This window comes from Colobus angolensis, unplaced genomic scaffold (genome assembly GCF_000951035.1).
Source record: "Colobus angolensis palliatus isolate OR3802 unplaced genomic scaffold, Cang.pa_1.0 Scaffold137, whole genome shotgun sequence".
Taxonomy (NCBI): Eukaryota; Metazoa; Chordata; class Mammalia; order Primates; family Cercopithecidae; genus Colobus; species Colobus angolensis.
The window spans coordinates 4,927,176-4,937,742 of record NW_012114455.1 but is presented as its reverse complement, the minus strand read 5'-3'; the positions used below and the strand labels follow the sequence as shown (position 1 = coordinate 4,937,742).

The 10,567-nt window shown below is 42.9% G+C and overlaps 1 pseudogene; it reads left to right on the top strand.

The window, feature by feature from the left end:
* The window catches only part of LOC105506539, a 63,729-nt pseudogene extending 54,635 nt beyond the window's left edge, over nt 1–9,094 (top strand).
* Nucleotides 9,095–10,567: the final 1,473 nt, after the last annotated feature.

Here is a 10,567-nt window from a genome sequence, read left to right as displayed (position 1 = left end):
TGAGCCGCCGCGCCCAGCCTCTTCCTTCTTATTCTCGAAGAAACTAGTCAAGTATTTCTTAGGGTGCCTGTTCTTTGATGCTTTAGTTTTGTGTCATTCATTCATTCAGGCATTCATTCATGATAGAGTCTACCATGTACCAGGCAATCTACTAGGCATTGTGGGGTGGAGTGGGGGGACTCGAGGACAAACTAGACAAGACTGCGGCCTTAGGCTGCATATAACACTAATTAGATTAGATTTGTTTAGTCAGACAGCTCAGCACATGGGGGCAAGTGCTAGTAGCCCCCATGTGCTGTGCTGTCTGGCTAAACAAAGAATAGATAGCTCCAAGAGGGCGGAAACCTGGTACTTTAATTAGCACGTATTTACAGAGCTCTCACTATGTGCTAAGCATATAGCGTATATATATTTCTATTCTATGTGCTTAGAGTATATTACTCTTCTAAATCTTATGACAATCCCACGAGTATGTACTTATCATCACCCTATTTTGCAGATGATGAAACTGAAGCATAGACAGGTTAAGTAATTTGCCTAAGGACACGCAGGTAGTAAGCAGTGAATGTAAAATTGAATACAAGGAGACTGGCCCTAGTGTGCATACCTAACTCATATTCTTCACTTCATTACTATTCACACTATTCTGTATTTCCAGTATTGAACAGGATGCCTGGAATCTCGCAGTTATTCAGTAAACATATGTTGACTGGAAATGAGCTGGCTGCTCAACACTGGCCAAGTTATCCTGCTGAGCCATAATTCCTACAAAGATAAAAAGAAGTTAGACTGGAAGACCTCTACGATCCCTTGAAATTCTGCACTATGGAATTGTAACTTTTTTTCTTATTCACAGCCTAAATAATCTTTTAGCTGAGGTCTGGAAGAGATCTTGTGGGATCACATGTGGAATTCTGGATTTTAGCCAGACATCCTCCATAGTAACTAGGCAAGAATTGTTTTAGTTTATCAAATCCTTTAAGATGTGTCACCTTTCTGAAGCTAAGTAGCAGACGATTCACAGATTTTATGAATAATGTATGATAGACAAGATATCCAAAAAGTTTCTTCATAAGATGGAAAGGTAAACTGCTTTCCTCCTGCATATACACCAGTTTGGTAGCAAAGAATATTTTGGTAACATTTCACTTCAATTTTAATAAGATAGTGTCCTTAGCCACCAAGAGGTACCTAAGAGTGGACACTGTAATATTTCTCAGGCCTCTGTTCTTTGTAAATTTAGGTACTAACAATGCATTACCTCCAATTAACTGCTCTAAATTACTCTTTCAGATTATACTATTGCATGACATTGTTTCCCAAAGACCTGAGCATACAGTGCCAGGCGTTTGACCAAAGGGCCAGAAAATCCCCATGATCTGGCCAAATGCCAGTTGAGGTCATTATGCTTTGGCCAGTTCTCTCCTCCCTATGGTGTCAGTTGGCCACTTCAGCCTTCACCACCAAGCGCATGCTGCTTGGTAATCACTGAGTTGGCTGGACTGTCTTCTCTCGTGAGTACTGTTCAGAAAGAGGCATTGAGTTGGGCTAACACTGACTGTAGGGAAGAATATTGGTGGTAATAAGCTTGTCTAAGCTGAAATCAACAGAGGTATTATTTTCTCTGTAGGGCTGAAGTCAACAGGGAGAGGACTGTATACTCTTGCATTTGAGGATTTAACCTACAGCGTGTGGTTTTGACTATTTGTTTGACTTTGAAAGTCCCTGATGTAATGATTTATCATTTTTGCTGAGGCAGGATTGAACACAAACACTGTGAGAGCGGTAGAAAGTTCATAGTGAGTCACCTCACCAGCTAGGGAGCCCAGTCAACCACCTCACATCTGGGTATGTCTCCACTTGGGTATCTAATATATGATTTCCTTTGATTTTCTTGACAGCTTGTAAGAGTCTTATTATTATCCCCATTTTATGCATGAGAGAATTATATGTTCTAGTGCTGCTCACACATTTAAAAATATTTGGAGATCTAAGAACGAGTTTTTTCGCTCAAAGGTTTATTTTGTGGGAGGAGGGCTGGAGGCAAACTTAGGTAGAGAGACGTGAATTCATAGCACATGCATCATAATCAATGTATGGGGGTTCCTCTCTTGATTGATGGATTGATTTCTTCCTTCATCTCCAATCTCCACTCGTATCCTCTTCCTTCATGAATTCTTGCAAGTGAACCTTATAAATACAGAATTCAGTATGTACGTGTTTTATTCACATAAATGGCATTGTGTCTACATCTCATTCTCTTTCTTGTTTCTGAAACTCAAAACTAGGATTTTAATGCTCATCCAGGTCACTAAATGTGTATCTAGTTCAATGCTTTGAATTGCAGAGTATTATTCCATAGTATGCATTCCTGATATTTTATTTAAATGTTCCCCTTGTTGTGGACACCAGGATAATTATATGTATATATATATTTACTCTATGTAATATGTATTGTATATCTCCTATCTGTATATGTGGGATTGATGTCATAGCACATATGTACATTCACTTCATTAAGTACTGCCAGATGGCTTTCCAAGTGGTTGTACCTGTTTACACTCCCACCAGCAATCCATGTCACATTCTTGATATTATTCATCAAAGTTTTATTTGAGTTGATTTACCGATTTTCTTAAGTCTTTGTATAGTGGAACAATTAACTGGAAATCTTAACAAAAGAAAGGTAGGAAGGAGTTAGGCAAGCTGTGACTTTCCTGGCCCCTTCCTCAATAATTTCTGTCTCCCATTCTTCTCTCCTGTCCTGTGTTCCTTATTCCCTTCAGATTGTTCCAGAACCTGCTACAAGAAATTACTCTGAACTTTCTCTCTGAACCACTTCCTTCCTTTTCATCAGAGTTATTTTTTCCTTCCTTCCTTCCTTCTTTCCTTTCCTCCCTCCTTCCTACCTTCCTTTCCTTTCTTTCCCTTCTTTCTTTTCTTTCTTTTTTTCTTTGACAGAGCCTTGCTCTGTCACCCAGGTTGGAGTGCAGTGGCGCTATCTTGGCTCACTGTGACCTCCACCTCCTGGGTTCAAGCAATTCTCCTGCCTCAACCTCCCGAGTAGCTTGCACTACAGTCATGCACAACCATGCCCAGCTGATTTTTTTATTTTCAGTAGAGATGGGGTTTTGCCATGTTGGCCAGGTTGGTCTCAAACCCCTGACCTCAAGTGATCCACCTGCCTCGGCCTCCCAAAGTTCTGGGGTTACAAGCATAAGCCAATGCACCTGGCCTCATCAGAGTTTTCTATGCACCTCAATAGAATGTTCTCCATCTCCTTTCTAAGTCTCCAAATTCCTCCTATTTTGTGAGGTACAACTTAAGAACCAGTTCCTCCATGAATCCCTCTCTAATTACTCTAGCCTACACTTGTCTCTCCTAATTTCGACTACATATATCACGTTTGGAGGGCTTATTTTTATTCAGTTTAACTCTATTATGTTCCATGTTGTTTCCAAAAAGAGAAATTGGGCAAATAAGATATATAGTGTTTGGTTAGCTTCATTCTTCCAGGAGGTCACTAGTTGTGGACCACAGACTACATCTGACTTACACTCACCAAATTCTTGTGGGAAAATCAGATACATGCACCAGGCAGTCTTACCTACCACCTCAAGTCAATCTTCTATAGGATTATAGAAAGATTTTGTCAATAGTAGAAATACATAACAAGCATTACATCTGCAAAGTAGATAACCAGGCAGTCTTGCAAAATCTCTCTCTCACTGGTTATATGTATCTTTATTGACTTTGAGTTTGTGGAGGTAAAAAGTATGAGGTGGATCCCAGGAGCTTCTGTGGCACTCTCTGCAGAGCTGTAGCCTGCTCCCAGCAGGCGCTGACCTCACTGTTCTTTCAACAACCACCTGCTCATTACCTGAACAACAAGGTTCCTAGAAGACACTGATCTTCTTTTTTCATCTCTTTCCCATAATTGAGCCACCAAAATTAAATAATTCAGAGAAATACTCTTACCCACCACTGTTACACTATACTATTTTGCATTCTCTGTTTTCCACATACAAACTCTACAATGCAAAGGGAACAACTAATTGCTTAACCAAAATTTACTTTCTTCTTTCTTACAGTCAGAAGTTTGACGTTATCCAGGAAGGCATGGGTCTAGCTATAAAACTACCTTTCCCAGTCTGTTTGGCAGGTGGAAGTCTATGTGACAGTTGTTGCTATTAAAATAAAAGCCACAGATATGGTGTAAGACTTTCTAGAATGCTCTTTTTCTTTCTTTTTGAGACAGGGTCTCACTCTGTCACCTAGACTGGAGTACACGATCATGGCTCACTGTAGCCTGGAATTCCTGGCCCCAAACGCTCCTCCCACTCAGCCTCCCAGGTAGCTGGAATACAGGCATGTACACCATGCCTAGCTAGTTTTTTTGTGTGTATGTGTGTAGAGATGAAGTCCCACTATGTTGCCCAGCCTGGTCAAGAATGTTTTCTAAAGGGAAACAACTCAGTTGGCACCCACCAATGCCCTCATCCTTTCTTTTTCTTTCTGCTTAGAACGTGGTCATGATGGCTGAGGATAGAGGTGGAGCAGGTGCCATGCTGCTCTCATGAGATGGAGACCACATACTCTAAGAAAGCTGAACAGAAAAATAAAAGGAGTCTGAGTCCCTGATGACATAATGGAGCTACCATAACCACCATGGATATCATCTAGGCGCTTTGTAATATGAAAAGAATAAATCCTCTAATTGGTTCAACCATTGTGTTTGCATGTTATTTATTGCATGCAGTCAAACTCAAATCCCGATTGTTATTTGTTTGCTTTTGACAAACCTGTACTCCCGAAGAATCTTGCACTGGTTCAAAGGCAGCCTGATAGGGAAACCACCTGTTCATCCTTAAGGAGAGCCCAGTGGTTCTCCAGGTCAGACCTGTGGTGTTCACTTATCAAGCTTGTGAACTCTGCTTCTCTTGCATCTTACCAACTTTCTGTGGCTGATATGGGATATCACCACTGGTTTAGAGGTTTGTAACAGACTTTCTTCCTTATTAGTGGAGACTTCCTTAAATCGGAAAGACATCAAGTGCCACATGCTTACTTTCCTAGTTTCCTTTGCAGTGAGGGTATAGACATGTGACCTAATCTGGTCCAAAGAGACCAGAAGGGAAAGCAACTGGAACACGTGGAAACAAATGTCCTTTCTTCTTCACTGGAAATGATGCCTAGAAATGCTGAGTCATCTGTGGTCAGTGGCACGGAGAGGATGGTAAGACATCGACGGGAAGCACTTGCATGCCTGGCAGACCTCTCTGTCACATCCCCAGCCCCAGATGCCAACTGCCTTTGAATATCTGCCTATTGTTTACACCACTTCTAAGGATATTCTGTTCTTGGCACTTAAAAGGACTCCAACGATACAGGGGTGTCAGAATAGGGCTGGTCGCCTGCTTCAGCATTTCTTTTCTATTTTTTTTTTTTGAGATGGAGTTTCGCTCTTGTTGACCAGGCTGGAGCGCAGTGGGGAGTGTAATGGTGCGATCTCGGCTCACTGTAACCTCCGCCTCCGAGGTTGAAGCGATTCTCCTGCCTCAGCATCCCGAGTAGCTGAGATTACAGGCATGAGCCACCACACCCAGCTAATTTTTTTGTGTTTTTATTAGAGACAGGGTTTCACCATGTTGGCCAGGCTGGTCTTGAACTCCTGCCCTCAGGTGATCCACCCGCCTCAGCCTCCCAAAGTGCTGGGATGACAGTCCTGAGCCGCCGCGCCCGGCCCTGCTTCAGCATTTCTAGGTCTCTTTCTTTAGAGTAAGCCCCTCAATGCCTTAGCCAGCTAGACCTCTGGGTACCTGCTCGGCTGGTCATTCAAACACGCCCAGACAGGTCTGAATCTGCAAGGAGTATAGTGTAAATGTCATGCTGGGACTTTTCCTTCGCATGTTTAATGTAACCCCCATTTAATATTGCACATTTTCATACAGTGACCACTGTGTGGCATGCTGTTATTTTTTAAAATAGTAAAACAATTTTTATGCTTGATGAAAAATATTTATAAGGTAAACTAATTGTTAAAAAGCAATCAATAGTTTATTTAAAAAAATCCACAAACATGAATTAAAATATGTGCAATCAAATATAGCCCTAAATTTTTATCACCTACCTAAAATATTTGAAAATAATTTTCAGTTTTCTTAGGAACAATCCATAGCATTCAAAGAGGATGCCAGAGGATACATATTTTATTTGTTACAAATAAGTATTGTATTACCATGGCCACACTCTAATATTTCTTCAGATGTGATATTTGCTCCTAGTCAATCTGGTGGTATTAATTTGCTTTCTAAATCAGGCAGGGACTGCAGGACAGATAGGCCGAATATTTAATATTTCTGTTCAAAACTTCAAGATACATGTACCTTTCAAGTTGCTCTTCAGCCTCTTTCTTGCCACAGCAGGAGTGCTGCTTAGACAGTCAATTCTAAATGGAAGAACTCCAGCCCTCTCTAACTCACACAAAATGCTTGGTTGAAAAGAGAACCTGGCTGGGCGTAGTGGCTCACGCCTGTAATCCCAGTTACTCATGAGACTGAGGCACAAGAATCACTTGAACCCAGGAGACAGAGGTTGCAGTGAACTGAGATCACACCACTGCACTCCAGCCTGGGCAGAAGAGCGAGACTGTCAAAAAAAAAAAAGTGAAAATTTCAGCCAATCATCTGAATGTGTCAGTCTCATAGCAAAGCATTGGAATGACTAATTTTTTTTTACTTTTCACAGAGATTTGGGCAAGGTAGAGATACAATTTTTGTTTTTGCTTTTTTTCCTGAAGAAGATACCAAATGACCAAGAGGAAATCTCTGATTTGAAATTACTAGAGAAAATTAGCCAATACCTTTGTGTATTATAACTCCACATCGTTATCAAAAATGTTAAGACTCCTGACTGATGAAGTGGTATTCCACGAAGAAAGACTGCTAAATAGAAATGTGGGGATTCTCTTTTCGAAGAGACTAATTTGGTAAGGAAATAGTTAGACTTGGATTCTGGGTCAATCAGAAACCAACCTTGGTCCAAATAAGAATGAGATAAATTCTTTGTGCAGCTATCACTAGAGAGCTTTGACCCCCACTCGGGTTGCATTTTGATTTTTATTCAATTTGCAAGAACCCTAGGGAGGGGGAGGGTCGCTGGCATCCCTAACCTAGTTCCCAACAGGGACACTGCCCATATTAAACAAGTGCAGGAGGGATGGGAGAAAAAAGAGCTTTTGAGAACATCATGTACCTTCCTTAGCAGTGCTCAGGGCATCGGTGGACACGTGACTGGAGAACAGTACTCACAGAACCAGGGCAGAAAGGAATCTGAAAAGACAAATCATCCTAATTTGCACAAATGAGACCAGGGTTTTCTCATTATTGGCAGGTTCTGGGTGAAATCTCAGATCTCCCGAGTCTTTCAGTTCAGTATTCTTCCAGGATATCATTTGGTCAACAGCTATTAAGAAAGTAAAGGGGAAAAAAAGAAGATGTTGCAACTTTGTGTATCAATGGTGGGTATGAGTTTGCTCCTAGAAGCAAGGGATAGGTATTTGCTACGGGTCTCTAAATTGAAGAAAAGACTTCACCATGCCAACATATTCCTCCAAATAACAGTCTAATTTGGATGAGAAGGACTGCTACAAACATGATGACTCTGAGAAACGTCACTCACTCCTCCCCACCTCCAGCACGCTGGCCAATGGATAAAGACAAAGAACTGGGTTAAACGGGAGCCAAAGCATAAGCATTATTAGGGCCTCATGGGGTCAGTGGATGCCATGAAATGGGCTGGGGGTCTGGTCTCACTTCTCCCAGTTCCAAAGGACAGTGTGAGGTGGGGATGCCAGCCATGCTCTAGACCACTCTGCCTAGGAGCTAGTGACCTTTGAGGACACTTGCGTACCTCACCAGATTGAACGGGCCAGCTGGGACCCTGTGCAGCGGGCCCTGTACAGCGAGGGGATGCTGGAGCATTATGCAGGAGTGGCTTCCCTGACTTTTTCATTCAGCTAACCTGTTCTGGTCTCCTAGCCAGAAAAAGGGGAATTCCCATGGAACCCCTATCTCTGAGAATCTGTGGACAAACCAGAGGTGTCCGTCCAGGGAGTAAAACCATAAATGAGAAGGAAGGACTAATTCCAAAGGCGCATAGGTCCAAAGAAACAGAGTGCCTCAGACTGACACTGGGAGGGCTGCCAGGGAATATTCCCCAGCACCTAGATCTTGGGAGCAGCCTAGAGCAGCCCTAACGTCACTGGATGGTCAAGACAAAGTCAAAGAGGGGAGATTTCACAGATGGGTCCACCAGGCTTCAGGAGGCCTGTGCTGATGAGAGAGGGGGAGAGTGTGAGAAATTAGGAAAAAATGTTAGCGTCAGCACACAACTCTACAAATCAGACAGCTCCTACCGGTCAGATAGCTTACGAATGTGGAAAATGTGACAGGTATTTCCGCCGAATGGCAGACTTCCACTGACATCAGAGAAGTCACGGTGATGAAAAGTTTTGAATGCAAAGAATGTGGATGATTTCAGATGCAGCACGTTACTTGTTTGGCATCAGATAATGCACACTGGAAAGAAACCATTTAAATGTAAAGAATGCGGAAAAGGTTTAAATTCAGATGCAGTCTTAATTCAGCTTCAGAGAATCCACACTGGAGAATCTCCCTCTGAATGTAGGGAGGGTGGCAAGGCCTTCCGCAACAGCTCAGTCTTCCTTCAGCACCAGAGGTTCCACACTGGGGAGAAACTCTGTGAGTGTAACAAAGTTGGAAAACTTCTAGTTATAGCTCAGGCTTCATTGTCCATCAGCAGTGCACACTTGGAAGAAACCCTGTGAATGTAAAGAGTCTGGGAATCTATTAAGCACAGCCTTGACTCAGGATCAGTGAATTCACACAGGAGAGAAGCACTTTGCATGTAAGGATCGTAAGAAGGCATTCAATCAGAAAATAACCCTGATTCAGCATGAGGGAGTTCACACTGGTGAGAAACCTTACGAGTGTAAAAGGTGTGGGAGCCCCTCAGCTGGTGTGGAAACTTCATTACGCATCAGAAGCCACACACTCAAAAGGCACCTATTTAAGCATAGGGCTAGCCACCATCAGGCTCATTACACCCCTCTTTGTTTCTCCCTCTTTCATGATCTTTTTTTTTTTTTTTTGAGATGGAGTCTTGCTCTGTCGCCCAGGCTAGAGTGCAGTGGCCGGATCTCAGCTCACTGCAAGCTCCTCCTCCCAGGTTCATGCCATTCTCCTGCCTCAGCCTCCCGAGTAGCTGGGACTACAGGTGCCCGCCACGTCGCCCGGCTAGTTTTTTGTATTTTTTAGTAGAGAAGGAGTTTCACCGTGTTAGCCAGGATGGTTTCGATCTCCTGACCTCGTGATCCGCCCGTCTCGGCCTCCCAAAGTGCTGGGATTACCGGCTTGAGCCACCGCGCCCGGCCCCTCTTTCATGATCTTTAACAGTGTCCCCATTGTCTCTCATGGACTGTGTTGATTCTTAACCATGTGCCTCTGTCCCCACAGCTCTGCATATCTGGAATGCCCGCTTCTCCACCTGTCCAGTCATATATTTAATTCAGACTCTTGGCTTCCATCATGAAACGTTCCTCAAATGCTCTGAGCCCTTGCCTCCCCAACGTGAACTCTCTTTACAGTTAGAAAAGAAATAAAAAACAAACTCCAGAACTTTCAAACATAAGAGGAATATACGTTTCCAGATTCAAGAATACGCCAAATGCCCAGCAGGATGGATTGGGGGGAATCCGCATTAAAGAACACTACTGTGATTTATGAAAACACAAAGCTTAAAGAAGAAATCCTAAAAAGTTTCTAGAGAGAGGAAACAAAAGATCAGAAATGAGCATGGCATTAGATTTCTCAACAGCAACCTTGAAAATTAGGTGACAATGGTGTATGTCTTCAAAGTTCTAAGGAAAAGGATTTCCACCCAGAATTCTATACCCTCAAGGGTAAGTATAGAATAAAGGCATTTCAGATGCATCAGATATGCTCATGCATCCTTTCTCAGAGTGCAACACTAAGTAAGGGATAAACCAGGAAATAAAAAGACAGATATGTGGACACCCTATTTCAGTCTGTATATCGGAAGTCTCTTAAGTGCAAAAGCAGAGGGGTTCTGTCCATGTGGAGCTATATGCATCTTGGAGGACATCCTTAGTAGGGTGAAACTTGCAGAGATCTACCTGGGGCATGGTGTCCACCCACTCTTCTTACTCTGTGCTACTCAATTGCAGTCCGTGCCTTCGCAAAATTCAGGGTGTACATATCTTTTGAGTGAGATGCAAGGCCCTATTTGAGTTCATTTTTTTTTTTTTTTTTGAGACACGGTGTCACTCTGTTGCCCAGGCTGGAGTGCCGTGGTGCAATCACAGTTCACTGCAACCTCCATCTCCCAGGCTCAAGAGATCCTCCCACCTCAGCCTCTCGAGCAACTGGGACCACAGGCACATGCCACCATGCCCTGCTAATTTTTGTATTTTTTGTAGAGATGGGGTTTCGCCATGTTGCCAAGGCTGGTCTCAAACTCCTGGATT